Source organism: Cuculus canorus, chromosome 2 (assembly GCF_017976375.1).
Source record: "Cuculus canorus isolate bCucCan1 chromosome 2, bCucCan1.pri, whole genome shotgun sequence".
NCBI lineage: Eukaryota > Metazoa > Chordata > Aves > Cuculiformes > Cuculidae > Cuculus > Cuculus canorus.
In genome coordinates, this window is record NC_071402.1 from 136,580,412 (window position 1) to 136,604,086 (window position 23,675).

Genomic DNA, 23,675 nt, shown 5'->3' on the forward strand with positions numbered 1-23,675 from the left:
TTCTCCTCCCCCCAGCAGCCCCCGCCCCACTTACCTCAGGGTCCCCTAGCACTGCCTCTAGTTCTGTGGGGCAGCCCTAGAATGGCACTTCAGCTCAAGTCAGAGATGTGGTTTAGTGATGAGCTTGACAGCTCAAGGTCTATGGTTGGACTTGATGATCTTAAATGTCTTTTCTGGCCTAAATGATTCTATGAGGTGAGAGAATGATCCGTATGATGCTTTTCAGAAGCAGGAGGTCACTAGGCAGCTCAAGGAGTGTAATTGCTAGCTGCTCTGCATACATTTCCCTGGGGTCAGGCCTCCAGAGTTCCTCTGGGAAGCTGCTTCGTGTCTTTGGAAGGCTGCTGTCTTTAATCCAGAGCTTGGCACAGCCCAGGAGGGGCTCACAGGTACCTGCAGAGGGATGGTTTAGATGAAAGGCTTTAAATTGGAAGGGGGAAGATTTAGATTAGACATTAGGAAGAAATTCTTCGTGATGAGAGTAGTGAGGCACTGGCACAGGTTGCCCAGTGAAGCTGTGGATGCTCCATCCCTGGAGGTGTTGAAGGCCAGGTTGGATGGGGCTTTGAGCAACCTGATCCAGTGGGAGGTGTTGCTGCCCATGGCAGGGGGGTTGGAATTAGATGATCTTTAAGGTCCCTTCCAACCCAAACCGTTCTATGATTCCATGATTCTTTTCCTCCAGCCTTCTTCCTGCTTTCTGTGAGCCATGGTGCTCATGCCTCTGAGAAACAGGTATTTGTGTGAAACGCGGCATCTGAAGTGTCGCTCAGCAAGCCCAGCAAATGTAAATGTGCTCCTCGTTCCTTCCCGGCATGTTCTCCTGCCAGGCAGATTCCTGCAGTTGAAGTACTTTTGATGCAAAGAGAGCGCAGCAGCCCAAGTCGCAGGTGCAGGAATTCACCGTGCTTGGTGTTTGGAAGGGCACTGTGGGTTTCTCACCATAAAGTTACCATATACCTGGCTCAGTCTTATCAGGTGGAGCGGTGAATACCAAGTGAGCTGCAGAGGTTTTTATTAATATTTATGCACAGCAACTGACAAAGCACTAATGAGGAGTGACCGAGAGCCCTGGTGGCAGGGGGCCAAGATGCTTTAGCTCCGATTTGTCACCAGGCCTCCAGTAAGAGTCTGGTGTCCTTTTCAGACCACGGCTTCCTTCTTTCCCTCGTTAAGGTGGAGTCTCCTCCAGCCCACTGCTGCCAAACTTTGCCACAAGCCTCCTCTCCCCAGAACCCAGGTATTGTTTACTTTGGCAGTGCTGGCATAGGAAGTCTTGCTGGCCAATGCTGCAGAAACACACTGCTCAAAGCTCTGTGTTCCTACGGGCAGTGAGTATATAGCACACTTCCTCATATTAAGGGACTTGTATGGGCTCATCCAACACCTTCTGAGACTCTCCCCTTTTCTTTGATCAATCAGTTGTCCTAAATCTAAATTCCATTTGCTTGGGGAAGGGGGTTGGGAGAATATTCAAATGGCTCTTTCTCATGTGGCGGTTATAAAAGAATGACCCAGATAGCAGTAGAGTGAGCAGTCAGGACGTTTCTAACACAGGGGAATTTTCCTGTGACCATTTCCTAACCACTGCCAGGTTCATGGCCTTTCCCCCAGACCGCATACGCATCTCTGTCTTGTGCCCTCTCTCCTGCTTCCTCTACCTCCAGTCTGCTGCACCAACAGAAGTTGTGTAAGCAGAGCTCAGAAGAGCGGCTGGAGCTACAGAGCAGCAAAACCTTACTGCCGAACAGAGCTCACTCACTGCTGTCTCTGGACTGGCAGAGGAAGGGCAGGGCACCTCTGACCACTAATGGAGCAGCACCCAAAGTTACCAGTTCCTGCTATTCCAGATTAGTCACTCCCCATGCATGAGTGCAAGCTAAGCGGCCAGCAGTGAAAACACAGACATTGCCCAGATGCAAACAGGCATTTCTGGAAAGGACTTAGTGGATGTGGGAAACTAGAACTGCGGCTCTTCTGTGATTCACATCCCCATCAAAGAAGCAGTTGTGTTCCAAAATACCCTGTGCTGGGCCACTTTCTGAGCGCTCAGCAGATAGACGAGCACTTGTAGCAGCCAGCACTGTACATAAAAAGGGGCATGTTAGGGCTGTAGTGGTTTGCATTTATTACATGTAATGGGCCAGAACAGCATGGTAGGAGAGAAGTATCTATAAAATATTAACCGACTAAATGAAAGGGGCTGTTTCTGTAGAGCACTATCTCCCAAGCAAAAAAACCATTTCTGCTTTGCTGTCTGTATTGTGTGTTGTGAAAATAAAATATTGGGATACGGAAGAGCACTTGAGACTCTCTGAAGAGTTTGACAGTTACATCTATGTCTGCTGAGTGGCAAGTGGCAGTTGATGTTTACAGTATTTTCCAGTGACGCAATTGTCCTGCTCCACACTGACATGATGCTTGGCAACTGGTCAATGAACAAATCTTCACAGTCCTATTACATCACAACACTCGGTCATGTAATATATCAGTACGTTTCCATCTGTCTATACAATGACATGTGACTTGTTTTGAACATGCAAGTTACACTTTGTTGTTGTGATAAACTATTCTAAAAAAGTATCTTGAATGCTCAGTCTACACCAAACACCAAGTGAAATACTCTTCTGGGTGCTTGTGCCCATGCAAAGCTTTGAAAATAGAGAACTGAATCTGTGCCTTGGTTATTCGGGTGGGTTTGATTGATTTTTTTCCTTCTACAAAATATGGATCTTCACATCTATATGGTATGTCCCAGGGCTGTGTGTATGTTTCATTTCATTAAAGCATGAGTATCTCTGAGCAACTCAAGTGGGAGCTGGGAGCAAACTATTCTAATTAGCAGGATTGTAAAATGAACACTTACCCTTTGGAAACCTATGCTATAGTCCTAATTCCAGTTGAAAGGTGAGGTTGAAATGTTTCTACAATATCATAAATCACGTTAGGCTTCAAGACCTTACTAGGGTATGTAGCACCGCAGTATTTTGTTGTACAGCACTTAAAGTTGTTAGATCTTTTATGTGGATCATTGTATTGGCCCTTGGAATATTAATTTAAAATGCTTGATTTTAGTTTAGCAGTTCTTTGGAGGCAGTACAGCCCCAACAATCACTGCTGAGCCCTTTGGGGAACAGGAGAAAAGAAAATAATTTTTGGAATCCCTTTCTTTTGCCCAACACGGTGTCAGCCAGCACAGGCAGTAACGAAGGGGCTGTGGGACTGCTCTCAGCTATTATTGTGCCTGGCTCGCTCTCAGCATGACTCACTGCAGACAATATATAACACCACTCGGAAGGGGAATGAACAGTAAATACTTGGCCCTTGGACTTTTTTTTTTTTTAATCTCTTCACATTTTTTTTTTCTCCGATTTGTATCCCTTTATCCTCGCCCATGTGCTATATAAGCTTCTCAAATCTAATGTCCATAACACCACCCCCCACTGGTAGCAGCAAGCCCTTCTGCTCCTGTAGGGTTTACTTTGCAGAGGTTTAGAAGGGGAGGCATTATTGAGAAATCGTAGGTGTTAACCTAGTGGCACAAGGTTGCTCCAACACCTTCCCTTTGGCTTTCCTTTTCTCGGGGGAGGGGTGGCTGCTATTCTAGTTAAGGGCACCTCTTGCTTTGCTGTAGCAGCCTGGCTAGTTTAGGAAGAAAACCTTTGGGCTAAACGGGCTAGGAGTGCAGCCAAGGGGGTCAGGAGACAGCTTTAAGGATTATACTACATAATTAGAAGCTCACCCTGAATATGCTTCCTGGTACCCAGCATTTAAATATACAAACCTTTTTAGGTAATAATTCCTGGTCCTCGTTTGTATCTGAGAGATTTGTAGGTTAAAGTTGCTACACAAGGAGTGAGTCAGGAATACCAAAGAAATCAGATGGTACTTAGCTGAAAGCTTGAATTATTCATCTAGAATATGAATAGTCTACACACCGTCCTAAATTTGCCCTAGCCAGTGAGAACTAGGGGTAAAATAGAAACAGATAAACAATGCCCTGCCGGTGCAGCTGATGTCATTTGGCAATAACTTTCTAGATTTAAAAGTGGAGATTCATCTCCTGAAGAGTTTTGCCATCAAAACTGGCCCAGAACATGATTCTACCAGCTAAAACCTGGGATGCTGAAGACTCGCATCAAGCCGATATTGTGCTAGTTCAAAGGAAATCTATTTCATCTTCAAGTACTCTTAATCAGCCAGAGTCCAGACCAGAATTTGGGTCCTCCATTATCTATATTCAAGGCTAGTGGCTTCCCCATCAGCACAAGGTCTTGCTCTCCAGCCATTCCCCATCACAGACAAAATGATGTTAAAACCAACAGACTCCTGTAGACTCCTGCATTTACTAAAACAGCATATTCTGACATTTCAGTCAAATATTCTAACCAAGTCTATGCAAGCTGCATTGATTTAACTTTCACTGTCTAAAAATAGTTCCTAGCAAGTTGTCGGTACCAAAAAAAGAAGCTAGAAGCAATAGAAAGGAGGAGAAAATACTGAAAGCGCATATTGATTACATTCAGTGTGAGCGCTTGCCTGTCTAATGCTATAATGCACAAATAAATAAACAGGTTAAGAATCCAAGCAGCACATACTCACTGATTGAGGCAAATAACCAAGCGTGAACAGGTGTAAATCACAGTCCCATACCAAGCTGTGAAAAATGCATATCTTATGTTTTCCTGATTTTCCACCAGCATTATCAGGGTTTTATTTCAAGAGAAGTTGCAATAACCCAGAGCTTATTCTCCATACCATGCCATATTTAAATCGGACCCTTTTTTTTTTGCCAGAAAACTGGTTCTTTACTACTTCAGTTGCATCCCAGTGTACTGTAAATACAAATATACTGTAAATACTGTAAATAGGTCTTGTCACACATATAAGAAAATGGAGAGAGGCACCAAATAATTAAATTACTATTACAGACAGAAATGGGAAGAACCTTGCCCTGTGTAGTCAGCACTGCCTTGTAGTTTTGATTAAGCTCACGTGCTTGACTGAATCAGTGCCTAATCTTTTCAACTAATTACTGTCTACTGCCTGCCTGCTTCTAATACTTTTCATTCATTAAAAATTTGTTGACAATCATTTCCTTGTTCATTTTTTTTGAGAACAAAAAGTAAAATAAAGGATTTATTGCCTGTGTTAAGGTTAAAGCACACATAGGAAGGAGAAGAGAGATTCTGCTACACTTTATTCAATATGATGTTACAAGAAAACAACAGTTACAGCTGACAAACCATTACATCTTTCATAATACAGACAAATTACAAGGCGTAACAAATAATGCAACATTTATTGTACGGTACTGCTTACTATGCTGTTATTCTGAAGTATATATATATTTATATTTAATTACATTAACATTGTTTTCATGTACCAGCGCTCCCCTTTTTATTTGTTAGAAAAAGCACACCTCTCAGTGAACCATACAAAAATCCATGTGGAAGCTGACAAGCAGGGATTTTGTATGCATCACCACTGAAATGCATTTTGGGGAATAGGAATTATTAGTGCATCCTTTACTTTTAGATTTTTTGCTTATGTGAAAAATGCAAGGCAGTGACACACAGTCACTCCTTCTAAGTGCTGGTAGGGGAGAGTATTGTTATGCTCAGTAATGCAACGTAATTCTGTTTCCATGGGATGTCTGCATTTTGCTCCCCAGCCTGTACAGCCTGAATGTTTTATATAACAAAGGTTACAAACCCAAGAATATTCACAGATGAATATTTTGAGTATGAGCATACCAGAGCATTGACTACACATTTGGTTGCATGCACTGACACAGAGCACACAGGGGTGCACATCACCCACTGACCCACAGGGAATTTGCTATCTTACCTTCTTTCCTCAGGAGTCTGAAGTGCAGAACGCCTGCATACCAAAGAGAAAGCAAAAACCCCAGTGCCTCTGTCTACTGCAGATGGAATTGACAACTTGTCCTAAACCATGGTTCTGATTAAAAACAACAGTGAGAATTAAAAGGACCAAACCGATCTGGGACACCATACAGTAATGTAATGTCAGTGCTATTGGAGTGTCCTGACTGGTGTGGTGCCTGCTAGGTGTGGATTAGAGTGGATCTGAACCCAGCAGGAGAGAGGACTAAGCCATCTCCAGCTGGTTGACTCGTAGTAAAGTCGGGTTCTGTGAACTTGAACTTGTAAGGGATCTCTGTATCATGCAGACCACCTCTATCACCACCTTCCCTTCCTCGTTCACTTAATATTAGATCTCATATGGAGTTGGAACATACCTTCCCACTTTTATCTGGCTACTACACCTGCTGCCCTGTGGCTGCTCTCTCTTCTCACAGCAAAGCCACATCCTCTCAGTATCATCAACAAGGATCTACTGGGGCTCAGCCAAGTGGTAGGAAAATGAGAGTTACGCTGCTGTTGGCTATTGACTCTAAGCAAGTCCCACTGTTTCTCAAGGACTGTGCCCCAGAGACTACTGGTCACTTAAGACCGTTTTTCACTATTTACGGCACGAAACACCATGTTCCTGGCACCTTGCAGCAATCCTGTAAGGCCAGACTGCTTCTTGTCCCTTCTTGTCCCAGTGGGAAACTGATTTGGGAAGGATGAGAGAAAAAGAGTGGGCAAACAAGGGACCAGGGAAGTAGGTGCATAGGTTAGAGGTCTTGGTCACTCATTAATTGATCATTAGCAGAGATAACCTCACTACTGTTGAAAATCAAGTTACTATTTAGGAACCTGGATATTTATGCACTTTCCTTCAGGCAATTAAGTTTGGAGATTTTTGGACCAGCTTTATTTCAGTGGTTGCTTAAAAGTGGGAATGGGGCAGAGAAGACAATCTCACGCGCACGTGTGTGTACACACACATACACCTACACATACATACCTTAAGCAAACACTGTACATGAGTCACTATGGATAGTAATGTGCTAGGCTTGTGGGAACAGTTGGGGAATTACTCTCTATATTAAACCTTCAGATGTTCAGTTGAGCAGCATAATTGCTTGCCTCCCAATTTAAGCTGCCAAGTAGATGTGTCTATGAAACTACCTAATTGAAATCTTTGTTACATTTTCAAAAATTCTTCAATTTTTTGCAGCAAGTTTTTTTTCTAAAAATAGCTAATTTTAATCATCAAACTGCACATGATTTAAGTAGCAAAGTTAATCTATAAAAGACTTTTCTCTTACAAAAAAACCAAACGTGAAACCCAAACAAACCACGTCTAAGGCAGTGTCAGTGTGTGATAAATTCTAGAGTTCAGTGGTCACCTTTCTCCCCTCATAAACACAGAGGGGAAACTGTATTAAGTTCTAAATAGGATTGTGACTGAAAGTGGCTTTCAGATGGCTTTTACCAGATCCTGAAATGGAGATGTCAGTGGGGAAAATTGTCTTTTAATGGCTGTGCAAATATTGAGAATATTTCCATGGTTCAGCTCTTTCAAAGTGTAGACTTGTATCCTAGATCATTAAGAGGCCTTTCATAGCTACTTGCGCATTCAAGGATTTGCCTTATTGGGTGTTTTTTTTCTTATTAAACACTGCTGGAGTTTAATAAGACGGCAGTAGCACAATTCCTTTCCCCCTCTTTTTAAACACTGAAAGCTAACCAAGTGTTACCACACTTCTTAAAAATGTAATTCAATGCATCCAGCAAGTAAAGGATGTCAAATTTATGTGTAGAATAATATTGCCCAGCAAGTGTTTCTGTCCAAGCAGGACTATAACTCAACAGTGGGTTATGCACCATACCCTGCCCTCTGAACGTAAAGCATTGCATGTGGTCAGGGCAGTTCTATCACACCCCTGAACACAATGTTCTCCCTAAACAGAACAGAGCACAGGCTTCATCTTCTAAAATCACACAATTTTGGTTTTTTGCAAAGTTTTCATTTGAATGATTCATTCCGAAAAGCTATCTATCGGCACAGTATCTGGTAGCGCCTTCCGATCAGCTCAGAATACCTATGGAAAATAAAAGTGCTTTGGTGTGGAACAGCAAACAGTTTGGGATAAGGAAAATTCTCTGCTTTGCTTTGTAAGCAGCAAAGTAACACAGCGAGATTTAATGGCTCATTCAAACAAAGTTTTTCTGTACTTTAGTATCTGCCTTGAATTAAACAGAACTGTTGCATCATCTCTGTTCTCAAGAAAACATTCCACAAGGTAAAACCTCTGTTCTCAAGAAAACACTCCACAAGGTAAATAGCGTCAGGAAAAACATAAGAGATGTTAGCCAAGACCCATAAAAGAAAGAAATATTCTTAAAGGGAAGAAAACCATAAAGAATTCATTGTACATCTGTCAGCTGTGTACATCTCATCATTTTCACTTTGTCTTTCTCACAGGCCTATTTTGAAAACTGGCATGCTACGTAGCCTAAGCGGAGTAACCAAATTCAGAGTACTGAAGTAAACATGCAATTATTGCCATGTTTTTAAAATGGATATGAATGGTCTGAGAAGATAATGAAAAAAGAAAACCCAACAACACTTCAGGAATAGTGGCAAGGTGCTGTAATTGTCAGCTGAACAGACAAGTTGGGCTTGCTCTGGCAGAAATAGTCTTCCCATTGGTTGCAAAATATGCACAACTCTCAAAGGAAACACACAGTCCTTTATGCCACTGTTGGCTCTTTTCGTACAGTCGTTACTAAAGAAATGTGAACACCAAATGTGTTGCCTTAATGTATTTAAGACATTGCTGGTGAAAGCATAAAAATCCTTACAAAGATGCAGAGCTGCAGTGGAAAATCAAACAAAATCAAACACAAAAGACTGAAAGAGTACATGCCATGTATCAGTAAGCAAAAGCTTAATCTTCACATAGGTCTCTGAAATCACAAGGTATCCAAATGCGTGCAAGGTTTTAAATAAATTGCAGGGAGAAAACAGGGTCTTGCCAGCTTCAATTTTCTTTTGAATGAAATCCAGCATAGAGAAATAAAGGAAATAGGCCGTGGTTCCTTCCTGGTGTCGGCCTCCTCATTAGGCTTTTTGTTCCCTCCTCCAACGTGGTAAATTGAATCCTGTAAGGAAGCAATATAAATTATAATAAGCTTCACGAATAAATTATTTAATGACTTTTAACTTGGTAAAACACAGGTTAGTCCAAAGCCAGTTTTGAAGACATCAGTTCAGAGCACAGTCCAAAGCACTTTTAGAGCTGGTATCTCAAGAAAATGAACTTAAAACACCAGTGATTCCAGGGTGGTTGCCTAAGTGAGATACATTAATCCATATTCATGTATCTCTGCCCCAAGAGCTAATCTTCAGAGGTGCTATCAGCACTCACATTCTCCATGGAAATTATAGGCAGCTCTAAATAGACAGTTGGCTCTTCTAAAAGTGGTCACACCCCATGAATGCCAAGGAAGGCAGTTAATTGCTGGCACAGCTTGAGGAGTCTACAAGCTCTTTTTGCTGCCTTTCTCATGGAGTCCCTAGTGATCACCTTCACAACAAGGCTTTGCAACTAGCTTACGAAGAGGTCTCCTCAGATTTGCTTCCCAAGAGTTATTTCAGGTACCTTGGGAATCATGAGCATTTCTGCAAACACAACCAATCTTTGTATGCTGCATTTGAACATATTCACCTTTACTTTGATGTTTTTTCTATAGGCAGATAACTAAAACCTGTCATATACCAAAATTAAGCACTATATCAATAACTTCACTTATGTTGTCTTTTCACTCTGGTGATGATTACTGTTTATATAGGCTTAAAGCAGTGATTGGACTTGCAAAAAGGTACCATGATGTTTTTGAGATTTATACAAAAAGAGGAGGCAGCCCAAGAACACGGGAAGCATTGCTTTAAAACAAAGCATCCAACAACTGCAGAAAGAGCCAGGTGAAGGCCAAATGAAGGCTAAATGGAACAGAACCATCAGAAGGATTTTATAATTAACATATTTATCTCTTAAGAATTGTCCAAGTAAAATCCTATGCCAAGTAATAAAGTGAGACTTTCTGAGAAACTGTAGTTTTCTGAAGTTCAAAATATATTTATTTTCCAAGGTTTTTCAAGACAAGGATTGTTAACTACAGAGCTGCTACATTTTTAAAATGTTGTTGCAGGAAGACAGTCAGATATGGAGGAATTTTAGCACTTAAGAAAAAGAATATTGAAATATTCATTGAGCATGGAACTGGTTTGTATTAGAATGTCCTAAAACTATTTAAATCAAACTAGATACACGTGTCAGTGAATCTAGTTTAGCTCTCATTTCAAAAGCAGGAGAAAAACAAGGCATCAGTTTTGCACTACAGTTTCAAGCATAAAATTTTAATTGTGGTTTTCATCAGAACAGCCTCATCTCTAAATAACATCTAACTTTCATAATTTCCAGGGCTCCTGTCATGGTTTTCAAGAGCTCTTCTTCTGCCCATTAAGCACTAGAATACCTGAATTGGATTAACAAAAGACTGTTCTTAATTGTGCGTGGCAGCATCTTGGGCCCCTTTGGAGCTCAGTCTGCCACCTCTTGAATCCTGCTTGGTTGTTTCCCAAATGTATTTGTGTGGAATGTCTATTCCACGTGAAAGTCCCACTTTCCCCAGGGTCTAGGAGCTTGGCTGAAGTGCCCATAAATCTTGTTTCAAGGAATACTTTGGAGTTGATCCATTTACTTTACTCTTCATAAGCTTAAAAAGAAAAGCAGTGTTTGGAACATGCTCGGTGGTGAAACACTGTTGACAGTATTTCCCGAATTCAAAATCTCCTTTCCTTCAGAAGCACATTTTAGGGATGACCTTTTGGAGCCCTTCCTTACAAAGAAGCAACTAAATCCCCAAAGCTCCTTCCAACAATCAGCTTGCATGAACAAATTGACAGCTGCTACCATTTAACACGGGAAAAAAACCTTTGCGTACTGGCAACCACTGCCAGCACCAATACAGACCAAGGGCAAAACACAGAGGACTAAGAAAGGGTAGCAGAAGTTCCATAAATGTGCACGGGAGATGGCAAACTTTTTTTTCTGAACTCCTTTTGTTTTCTTGCTCTCATTCAGTATGAGGGAGCTAACAGTTTGATGATCACAACTCCACCAGCTCCAACTTTGCTGGGTCATCCTATGCTAGTGCTGCAACTGGGGGTAACTGGTTTCCTGTCAAGCTGAGAACCTGTGTAACAGTGTGGTGGGTAACACCACCTCCCACCTTCTGCATAGGCTGAAGATTTAGACTAGATTAACAGTAATCTCACTGGAAAAGAAGGTGATTTGATGCCACACTTCCCCAATGGTTCTGGCTGGGAAAAACTAGAAGACAGTGCGACTGGAACCAGGGCATGGCTGGTGGTCACAGTCTCTCTGAAGACACATTGAGACACTGCCTGCCTGGTTTGGGAACCCAGCCTGCACGACAGACCTGCTGCTTGCACCAGCACCCTAACAACCAGGTTGTTCTGAGGCTGAACCCTCAGTTTTGGCTGCTGAGACAATTCCACTGTGTATAAAAACCTTACATGATCTTTGAAACAGAAAAAAATCTTGGTGGTTAGGAGCATATACACTGGGAATACATAACGTTTGCATCTGAATCTCTAATTCACTGAATGTTTATTCTTGACTGAAAGTGTAGTCAACGGCTGAAATCCCTTCCCTTGGCCTTGGAGCACACTCCTTGGAGTACCAGCCTTTTCCTGGGCAATGGGGAACAGAGGTCTACCTGTCCTGAGGGAGAGTGAGAAACCAAACACAGATACGTCACTTCTCAGAGGAGTGCTGTAATGACAGTGCTGTGGCATAGACCTCCTTCTCTCCACTTTGGTTTTAAGATGAGACTCACATCAAACAGACACCTCCTTGAAACTGGAGGAAGAGGAGGGCATCTCTTTGACCACAGCAGAAAATCCACAATGAAACAAACACAAAATTTGAGATTGGTGTGAACCAATCTCTTTATAAAAAACAAATTGTTTCTTCAGTGGGATTCCTGAGCTGAAACATCAGTTGCTCACACAACCAAGACCCGATGCAGGGCCCTTCACACAGTGCTGCTGTTCAGTTCTCAGATGGTTTAGTATTCCACATCTGCATTTTTTAAGACATATTTTAGAAATGTCCTTGCTTAGAATTTAATATGTTTTCCTGATCACACAAATGAAAGTTTTGCCTGGTGACTTGGCAGATTGTGTTTATGGCCTCTGGTCACAGCTTTGCTTATGATAGTGTAAATTGTTAAATGGAATGCTTACAACTTGTGATTTCCCAAGAGCAAAGTAGGGTTCTTTCAGATCTCCTTTAAAAAAAAAACAAACCCAAAAACCCAAAATAAAAACAAAACTCCATACCAAAACAAACAAAAAACCCAACAAACGCTGAAATGTAACACAATGCCTTAAAAATTAACTTGTATTTTTTCACCACAGGTCCAGATACTTTTGGTTTTCATTTCTACTAAACACAATAGAAGATTATGAGCAAGTCAATGATGTACTTGAAATAGCAAGTGACCTAAATTAGGTAACTCAATTGTATGCTTGTTATCTAGAGAAATCATGTGCTGCATATATCCTGTTTGTCCCAGATCCCAAACAGGATAAAATAAGGTGTCAACCCACCTTAAAAATGGCAGCCTCCAATTTCAGAAGCAGTGGCTGTTGATGCAACACTGGTTCTAGGAAGGGATACTAAAGCTTGTAATTTAAACATTAATCATCCTCTCAAGACATGAGGCAGAGGAGGGTGACTAAATTCCAAATATTTTTCTTGTTTTAATTAGTAAAAGAATGTAAGAATTCCTGTAAAAATGCAAATCACCAATTCAATATATGCTCCTTTTGGCAGCATCAGCAGCCTTCTCTAGGTGCTTTTAATTTTTGTATAAATTATCACATAGGGTGGAGCTCTGCTCCTGCAGAGTCCTTAGCATGCAAAGCACACTCAGAGTGCAGGTCTATTTATGTTGCAGCTGATTTAGCATTATTATAAGAGTATTCACTCTACAATGCCAGATTTAAAATAAAAATGTGAGCTGGCAGCTGGAGATACTGTATTCTCTATGGGCTGAAATGGGGGCATATTTAAGATCATCAACGATATGTTTTTTCTGCTTCTCCTTTCACCACATATGCACACATCATAGATACTGCTCATCCTCTCTGAAAAAAGTACACTACTAACAGGTGACTTTTCCCCACATCTTTTATTCCTATCTTTGTTAGAGAAGTCATTTTAAAAAGCCAACCAAACATTATCAATACTACTTGCACTCAGATAATATCTAGATGCATCTCGCTGCTATAAATATTAATTAATTGGATCACCAATACCCATAATGCAACTTTATTTTGACCTATATGCCCTATGAACTAGATATTTTTTGGATTCAATTTTCTTAAAACCAACTGTCAGCATCATGTGATGGAAGAGATGAAAAATGAAAATGAGCGTTCCCGCTGTGCAGGTGAGTGACCTGTGGGAGACAGCTCTGCCTGCCAGGATTTTTCCACGTACCATCAGACACAGACCAATTGATTAGATCATCTTATACCCGCCACCAACTAGGCTCAAGAGACTAATTAGAGAGAGTACTGCCTGCGCAGGCACCCCATTGACACCTAATTTGCTCAGCCAAAGCCTTTGGGGAGAATGTATTATCTCTGCAGCTGCACTTCATGCATTTCTGATTTGAGGCATAAGCAAGGAGTACTTCTTCACTCTTTTGAGCAAACTGAGTATATAAGCCCTTAAGTGCTAAATACAAGCAGACAAATTAAATCTGGCCAGCCTCCCATACATTCTTTTCCCCTTCAAATATATATATACACATATATACATGCCTATATGTCTTATTTTAGATCTCTGTCTATAATATATGTGCACAAATGCAAACGTACAAATAATGCGTACACGAGTCTGAATGTGTGTGGAAAGCATTGGTACACAGAGACATTTCTATAAACATATTCTTTAAAATATGGAATTGCCACACTGCATAGAGTGCCATCTCTTGCAGGGAAGTTTTACTTCTGTGGAATTAAAAGGAATTGCAATTTTTTGTTTTAATTTTTGTTCTAATATATGAAAAGTAAATGATCTGCAGCACTGTTAGCTCAGGCTCTCAATTACCTCATGGTCAAGGTTCGGTAGACTGCTGCTGCCTATAAAGTTGCTCTGTGTATCTTCAGAGGAGCAAATTCAAAGATTATTTCAGTATACAGCCTAGCTTTGTTGAAAGCTTTTCTTCGATGGACTATACCTTGTTTGTGGTTTCCCAAGGAACAGTGTTCACTAAGGCCAAACATAAGATTACTAACATTGCTTTCTGCTGGGCTTTAGTTTTAGCTAGTTATCCATGCCCCAAAATACACAGGAGAGGCAAAACTTAAGGCTGTCATTAAAAATTTATTTGAAAAAAACCCAACCCTGACACTAGAAAAACTACAGTTTTTTTTACAAACTGAGAAGGGATTGAAGAAAATACTTTCTGCTATAAACTGGTATGTGGTTCCTGAATTTAAACATCTTGTAACATACAGGGAAATGGTAGATTTGCATCACTACTAAAACAGCACTGGGGAAAAAAAAAATCTTCTTCCCTCTGATGTGTATATACAGTGACTTTCAGGAGCTGAATGAAGCTGAATGTTTGCAATTTAATTTCAGCTTGTGCCAAAGCCCGTCCTGACACTGTCAGTTTACAATGTCACCTCAAGATCCTGCACCACCATAACTGAAGAATTAAAGATGCCTTAGCTAAATACACACAAGTTACCTGTGTGGCCAAAACATCAGATATAACCTCCTTTGCCAAGTACACTACGGATGTGACTTTCAATCTTTTTCTTAGGATGAGATAAAGCTTAATGAAGAGAGAACATCCTCACCTTCCTCCTGTCATACAGGCCACATTTTTTTCCAATTTGCTTTACATTTTTTTAGCAATATTTAATCTCTGAATTACCTTTACAACTGTTGGCTGTTAGTCTTTTACAGGTGCAGTACTATAGAGGATACTTATCCATTAGAATAACAAATAATATCAGTCATTAAAAGTAATTTTTTGACAAATAAGTAACCAAGCATTTATTGATTAATTTTTCATGCTATTTTCTGCTGTGTCTCAGTCACTGCACTGGTATCCTTATCCCCACTGATCTCCTAGACTCTTTCTTCAGGGAAGAATATTCTTGCATATTCTTCACCACAGTTCTAACATATAAATCATAATACAGATTATATATGGACATGTCCCTGTTTTCAGAATTCCTTTTCCCATAAAGAATTTGTCATAGATGGACTTTGCCTCTAAGCAGAGCACTGCAACTCCAAATAAATGGATTTGTGTGTGGAAGGTGACTGTAGTTTCAGGTGGGTGCGAGGCAATGAACCTAAAAGTGAGTGCTAGACAAGGCCTGTAAACTAGTCAGAAAATAAAAAGTTAGCATAGTAACACAATTATAACATAAATGATTTTATGAGTATACATGCACTAAATAAGTGATACATAAGCTTTTAAAGGTGAGGTGTCTGTGGCACAGTGGGTATGAGGCTGGAAAGTGAAAACCAGGATTTTGGCTTTGCTATAGGATGTGACCATAGCAAGTCACTTTATCCCCCTGTAACCTCGGTTTTGCAACAGCCTCTGTCTTTAGTGTGTCAACCAAACTGAGTGCCTGATTTTAGCTGAAGTCACCAATAGTTTAAATGACATAAATACAGCCAAATGCAACAAAAATGCACAAGAGCTTCAAACTTTGGAATATGTTGAAATTGTTACTTGGACTGTCAGTTTTACGAATTGTACCTTAATGTACAATAGGAGTCCAAAATGAAAATCCTACATCACCTGGTACTAGTAAATGTGCGTCCAACAGTCCAGTGTTGGAGGCTGATTCTGAAGAGCTAAAACTTACCCTTAAATTACACAAGAGTTGCTAAGTAGCATATATGCACATCAATAATTGCAAACCAACTGTGCATAGTTTGCATGCAGGTCTCATCAAAATATTACAATGAATTCCTTCCTAGTGTGTCTTATTAGGAAAAAAAGGAATACAAATCCCAGTCCTCACTGTAATATATTTGATTCACTATTTTCACTTCTAATGATATTCAATAAGATGATTGGTTTCACAGTTGATTTGTAAGTATACCATTAACTTTTGAGTGGCTCTGGTAACTTCCAAATTAGTTTTCTCCAAGTCTTTCAGCAAAAATTCTATCCTACTCTAGCTGCCCACAGCTGAAGCTTTTTCTTTGAGTTGAGAACAAAGTCCACAAAGCCTTTTACAATTACCATTTGAATAAGGCTTCACATGAAAAATGGCCAGGATTGAATCTACTTCATGTCTTCTAGTTTTTTAGAATAAAGCACAGCCCTCTATGAGTGAGCTCTGGGAAAAACTAATAATTCAAATGAAGATACTACAAAAATAGCAGTGTTACTGAGCTCAATACGGTTTGCAAGCAATGCTATAGAAACATTATTAAAAACAAAAAAGCAAGCTGAGGATTTTGGTACACATCAAGACCAGAAAAAATATTAGTGCTACTTGTTTGCAAGAAAATACTTCTCAAACCTGACTAACAGCCAAATCCTTACAACTTCTTACACACTCCTGGTTTGTTTTTCCTTTTCCAAAGGCTTCAGGATTCAGTATGTTATTTATGTTTTTAATGGCTTGAAGATTTGTCTCCTCTGAAATTGAATCTCTATAAATGCATACATTTTCACTCATCATTTTATGAGTAAAAAAACTGAAGGGTGTAACTCAATGATGTTCTAGATTCCAATATGCAAGGAAACTAAACAAGACCTCCCCCTTATTTTTTTTTCTGATTAATATGATATGTCTAAATTGCTATGTTTCGCACCCTGATAAATTGCAATAAATCCTGCCAAAGAGGAACCGACTGGCTGTGAACGGGAGAAACGCTGTCTCCCTGGATATATAGTGAGAGAACTCAAGCTTACAATTTTTGCCAGTGTTTGACACAGTGGGATCCTTACCTCAGCTGTAGCAGCAGCTCTCTACTTTGAAACAGGTAAGTAAATGCTATGCCTGAACAAAATTTGTATATAGCTTAATTAAAACATCTGAAAGAAGGGGGGGGGGGGGGGGGAAAGGGCCTTTCAGTTATGGTTGCACAGAACTCAGAAAAGGAAATACCTGTTGGAAGACAATATACAGCCATTAATATTCTGGTTAACAGGTTTACTGCTGGCTTAACCTTCTCTCTGAAGAAAAGGAGCACCAAGAAGAGCTCGTGAAGCATTTCTTCATTGCTCTCTTGCTAAACCAAACAGCAAGGGACTGGAGATTCAACTACAAGCAGCTGGGTCTAGGTGGGCTGAGCTGTGGTACCGTTCCACCATGTCTCATCTTTGTGGCAGAGCCAGCTTAAGGAATTCCCACTGCCCACAAAGCTCACTCCTTATTCCAGCTCTGTGACTTGTGTTCCTGTCACCCTGATAAAACTGTGAGAATCCCTGCACACTGGACCACTAGAACTACCAGAAGTGAGATAATTTTTATCGTAGATCTCAGTGATCCAGTGTATATCACACTTATAAATACTTGCACAAGCACAACTAATGAGATTGGAAACTGGTGAGGGAGCAAGAAGAAACTGGGCAGAATTTATCACAGATTTGCCTGCAAAGACAAATCATGGAATTGCATCCCTATTTTTCATCAACAGCAGTTCTCCAGTGCATTACTTATAACAAAGCTTCACTTTCTAAAGTCTGAAGTCACTTCCCAACTCACAAATGGCTAATTATTTTCAGGTATCCAGAAACACATTGAAACCTGCCTTAGCTGGGCACTTAGGGGAGCAGACAGAAGTGGTTGCATAATGACCTACTAATTAAAAAGGAAGAAAACCATACTCAAAAGATCTGGGAATACCCGTAAGATTGCCTAATAAGGATAATCTCCTGTACATTTTTCAAGGGAGCAGCAAATGAGATGGCTGAGAGCCCATGCCTCTGACTGAAAGTTCTTTGGATTTTTTTGGTTGGTTTTCATTTTTTAGCAACAAAAATACGTTGGCCTGCCAACATATCAAAAAGATGTTTAACAGTCTGGGAAGCTTCAAGTCATATTTAATCAGAGTTCAGAGATTTCAGGAGGGATAGAAAAGCTTTGGATTTTTTCTAGGTCTGTATCTAGTTTTGAATGGAGAATACGACCCTAGATAACTCTGCCCCAGTCTGAATACCATGAATGAAACTTATTGATTGCCATTCTCAGGACTGATGGTCACTATTAATTAACAGTACTATTTATCAACTGAAACCTAAGCCTATTTCTTCTATCTGAAGCACAACAGCTGATCAACTCAAAAGCCAAATGAGATGATGTGACTGACCATGGCCCTCCTCTCATTCCCATTTAGCACAACAACAATAAAATAAATTCAGAAAACTTATTTTGAAATTTATTCCTGTTTCCTCCTGTCACGGTTTTTATCCCCAAAGCAAAGTCTGCTGGAGAAAGTGACATATGATAGACTAAGTGCCTGCCAGATGAATCATTAGCATTCACCTCCTCCCAAAAATAAAGCATTGCCTCATGCTAAGATTAAAGTATCCACAGGTAATTAAAAATAGGACATTCTGTACACATGTGATTGTTAATATCAGCCGAGTTACTTCTTGAGAGAAAACTGCTTTTGGAACAAATTTAATGTTTCTAGTGGAATTAGTGCAAAGTAACTATGGGATAGTCTTGGTATGGGTGCATTTTGCTAGTTGCCTTACAGATTCCTTGGAACTTAAAGATCACAACACTGTAAACTACTTTAGTCCCCAATGATAAATGCTAAATATTAAGATAATAAAGTGTGAATGTTTATCGTTACCAAAATGGGTAAACTGAGAAAAAAGGAATTCCACTTCTCACCTGTATTTTTATTTTTTCTTAGTGTTTTTCCTAGAGGTTTTTTTTTCCAGAAAGTAGAGTACTTTTCAAACCAGCAGGGAATTCTTAATTCACTTGGAATGTGGACTTAAGAACGCCTTTGTTTAGCTTGACAGAACAGACATCACTGCAATTGCATTCTGGATAGCAAAGACCCTTTTAGCTAAGCACCATCTGGTTATACATTCTATTTGCTGCAGTGGCTTTTCAGAGACTGAGCATCATGCCAAAGTGGTCATGTCAATTAAAATACATTTTTTTAGGACAGCGCTGCAACCCTTAAGCACACACAAAATTAGACAGAATGCAGACCTCACATGCTGAATCAGAAGGATCTTTCCCACAATTACAGTACATTAAATTAATGGTAAGCTTAAGTAATAGACATATTTAAATTTTGGAATAAATTTCCAAATACCATTATGTCCAAAGCTCTGTGTCCACCCACATCACGAATGCCATACAATGGTATTGACAGAGAGATCGGGAAGTCTTCAGAGTTGACCTTTTCAGGCCTGAATTATTTGCCAACCCAACATTTCTGAAGACTAGAATGGGGCAATGGAGAAAAAAAATCCCAGTTTCTGGAATGCAACAATGTCTATAGGGAATACTGCTTGCCTCTGTGCTCATTCCCTATAGGCTCTGCTGGTACTTACTGATTAATGCTATGCAGTCCTTTCACCTATACAACTCCCATTTGAGATTCTTGCTGAAAATCCGTGACGTTGGAAATAGTTACAGGCAGCTCTAGGCCAGCTGCATTTTTTCCTGCTAGTTCCCTTTTTACATACAAAACCATATAGAGCGCTGAAACAGAAATATTTCCCCAATCTGGTCTCTGTGGCATTAAATGGAAAAAATGTTCCAGAATTGGCACTTCTACAGAGCATCACTACAGGAAGGAGAATATCTTATCCAGTGTATAAAGAGATCACAAAGCAGCTCAGTGATTTTATTTCTCAGAGTTCCCACTCTGGCTGCAGCAAGAAACTTTTCCACATGTATGACTAAGATGTTCAAATAAATCGCATGATCTGGGAAATCCAACAGGAGGTACTTCTCATTGACACAACTTTTAGAAACCATGCAGCATCCACACCCTTTGAAAACCAGGCCTCCTTCAAATACTACAGAGGCCTCCCCTCAACTCCTAATTGTTTTTTTGAAAGACTTATATGTTTTTAAAAGCAGTCTCATACACTTGAGAGGCTTCATACATGTGGCAGAAATAGTAGGTGTCAAATCAGGTGCAACATACCATGCATTTTGTGGTATGCAAAGACAGGGATCATGGTAAGTTGGAGGACTAAAGGCTTTTGTTCCACTGCCATAAGCATCAGTTTTCTTGTAACTGCAAGAAATACTTAATCCTTTTTTTGAAGCGCTATTACAAATGTTAAGTTTTGCGCAGCTCATTTAAATAGTTTAAACGACACAAGGTTAAGAACAGGAAAGCCTTTCACCAAAGTTGGTTGGTCCTTTTCAAAGATTTCGTATTATTTAAAGCTTACTTTCATTGCATTCTTTTACCTTGGCTGCTTTCCAAGTGGGTATAAGTTAATTAAATGGGATTTTGACCCTTTAACCTTCCCTATAAAATGCATCTTTACCTAACTCTATTTAAATAAACCAGATAAAAAATTCATGTAGCAGAATATGTATTTTTACAGCTGCGGAAAAAACAAACATGACTATTAAGCTGATTTGTAAGTACTTAGTAGTCAAAGAAACAGCCAAGACTCATAGATGATTTTAATTAAAATAAAGCTGGGTGGGCACATAAATTCATTTACGATGGCTTTTCTCAAGCTGAAACTTCGCTAGCATTACTGAATAGCACTGCACTACAGTAAGTCCTCATTTGTTCACGGTGACTGAAGTTCCAGCCACCTGATTAGCTTCTATTCCTTTCATAAGTCATGTAAAGTGTAACCAGTCTCTATGAAAAGTATTAAAGATTTGAGGCTGAAAACTGTTACAGGAAAGGACAGAAAGAGAAGAACTGATGGGCAGGTAATAACTATATAGAACAATAGCCATCATTTCTATAACAAATGTACTCTGGGTCTAATTATTGAAAGAAGGTGAAACAGATGCACCAGGAAAACATTATGTTGCTCTCAGCAGTGAGACCTTCTGTATACAATTATCCCTTTTTACCTTAAATACAGACTTTTGAATATAAACACTGCCTATTATCTCAGATTATTATGTGGCCCTTCCAAAAACTGAAAGTCTTCTTCCAATTTCATCCAGAAACAGAATATGATTTAGGTATGAAGGATGATAACAGTTATATAGGAAGAAATAAGTACCTAGCTCACTTATAAAGAATGAACAAAGAATTAAGCTGCCTCTTTGTGCCTAAGTGATGTGTTCAGATCCCTGCGTAGGCAGTGACAAAGATGCTGCCACTGAAGCCTGAGCACCGATAACATCTCTCACTCCCAGCAGGAACTTCATATATTGAGTTCATCACAGAATGAAATCCTTCCAAAATGTAGGTCTTTGGTTTGATATATTAATAGTGATAGTATCTGGCAGCCTTACTGGGGCATTATATTCTGATTTTTGCAGCCATTTGGTGATAAATACACACACATTCAAGAGCATTAGAGTTTGATCATATGGGGCATATTTGCCCATTTCCTGACACTTCTCTCAACCTGTCATTGCTGAATCAACAGCAGGAAGATGACGACAGTCATGTCCCACATATGAAGCCCCCCACAGCAGTGTGAGCAGAGAGGTATAGGCACAGGTAGGGAGGCAGACCTGTGAACCAACTCCCATCTTCTGAGGCACAAGTGACCTCCACAATAACAAGTGCTGGAGGCTTTTTAATGGCATCACGCATCATCCTTTGCCCACCTTGTCAAACTACATTAGATTGGGGTTGTTACTGCACACAGGCTATGATAACAAAGATAAATAGGAATAAACTTCATTTTTTCACATTGAACAGATGTGGCTCATATACTCTCACCAGTGAGGTTTCTCTGACTCCCTCCACTATCCCTCAAACAAAGGTTTCTAAAGTAAGGTCTAGCGGTAGTGCATGCCCAAATTTAAAAAAAAAAAAAAAAAAAGTGATCAAAAAAGGCACTAGAAACTCTCAAAATTATAATAAATAGTTTAAAGGCATGTCAACAGGCTGTAACTCTCCCTCCTCAGAACATTTTTATCCCTACAAGTAATAACCAACAATAACAGTACTGTAAACTCATAGATACACATACTTGGTGCTTTGAAAGGGCTTTGCATGGAGTTATTTTAATTATTTTCCTTATATAGTAAGTGAAGGATGAAAAAGAAATTTCTGAAATAAGAAATGTTATTGTTAACTCACTAATCACAGCTGAGGGACTTAGGGGCAGTCTGGTTTCTGAAATATCTTTGAGCTTATTTTACAGAATCAACTAAGTTGGTGGTATCCCAGTCACATGGATTTCTATGTAACTTCTTTTATGCAGAAGTACAACCAACAACAGACACTGAAATAATATCTTGGAAAATTTTAGAACACGAACATTTGGAATAGGGGATTTTAATTAATTTAAATAAGTTAATTTTTAATTTGTAAATGCCTATTTATGAGGTGATTGAGCTTAGAGTTGACATATAACATACACGCTACGTTATTTATTTTTCAAACATAAAATACATATCCCTGCTGTTTTGAAAAACTACTGACCCTTAAGAGTCAAAGCAAGGGCTTGATTTCTCTCCTTTGATTCTGGGGGCCCCACTGATGAGGGATTATGAGATTCCCTATTTTGCTTCTTGACATTCAACACGCTTATGGCTTGAGACCAGCGGAGTAGCTGGGGGCAAACCAGGTATCAACACATGGGTAGAGCCTCCAAGTGAACCTCAGAAAAAAGCCAAGACAACAGTCAAGGAGCCCAGTGACGCAGAGCAGACGAGCAGGGCAGTCTGCAGCTGAAGTCAGTCAGCGGCACAGCTACAAACTACAAGGTTTCACTGCAGAAGCTGCTATAATATGGAAATAGATTCTTACCCTCAAGGCCCATATGTCATCACACCAAGCTAAGCTGAAGCTGCCAGCTAAAATGGGCAATTTCACATGAACTTGGCAGTGTGATTGCCAACACAGAGCTTGTTTTCCACTGGTGCCACCCACTCTGCTAATCCAATTCTGGCTCCTGATTTGCTTTTAAATAATAATGAATGTTGCAGATGGGAGGAGAAAATGTTCCCAGCAGTTAAGCCAGTCTGCAAGTGAGGCTCTTTGCACATATCTTGTGCAAACTAGCTCTAAATGCAGTGTCAAGTGGTTTCAAGTAGCTAAACAAGAAAGCCAGGATTTGCCATGTTCTCAGTCATTCAATTTTTGATCAGGACAGGCAGGCAAACCAAACAGGTAGAAGGAGAACATGTTGAAAGTTAAGAATCAACTTGCATAACATTTAACTTTGACAAGGAGAGGGATGGACTCCTCTTCCCATCCTTGCAAATGCCATTTTTTTTGGGGGGGGGGGGAGGGAGGAAAGGTGAACAAGGGGGGTTAAGCACCAGAGCAATATGAAACAAAAGTCAGACACCTAGTAATCAGGACAGACACTATTGCGCCTAATCTCATGGCTGACTCCTTTTTGACAACGAGAGGGGAAACAGGCTGAAACACCAGGTTAGGGAATAGGGATGTGACTGTCAAGAAAAGGGGCGGAAGGAGACATGGAGAGGCAGAGGGCAGACAGCAAAGAGCTTACAGCCAGTAGGCTTCATGTTTTTTCAGCAGCGGCAGGAGGACCTATTATTCCTGGGTCACACAACATTAT

General features: G+C 40.1%; 1 protein-coding gene across 3 annotated transcripts in view; it reads right to left on the minus strand.

Moving 5' to 3' along the window:
* Positions 1 to 5,182: 5,182 nt before the first annotated feature.
* Positions 5,183 to 23,675, minus strand: part of CDK14 (cyclin dependent kinase 14) — a 318,721-nt gene continuing 300,228 nt past the window's right edge. For all 3 annotated transcript variants that reach the window (XM_054059028.1, XM_054059029.1, XM_054059027.1), the window contains one exon: positions 5,183 to 9,023. The gene's annotated coding sequence lies outside the window, so the exon portion shown is untranslated. The remainder of the gene's footprint in view (positions 9,024 to 23,675) is intronic.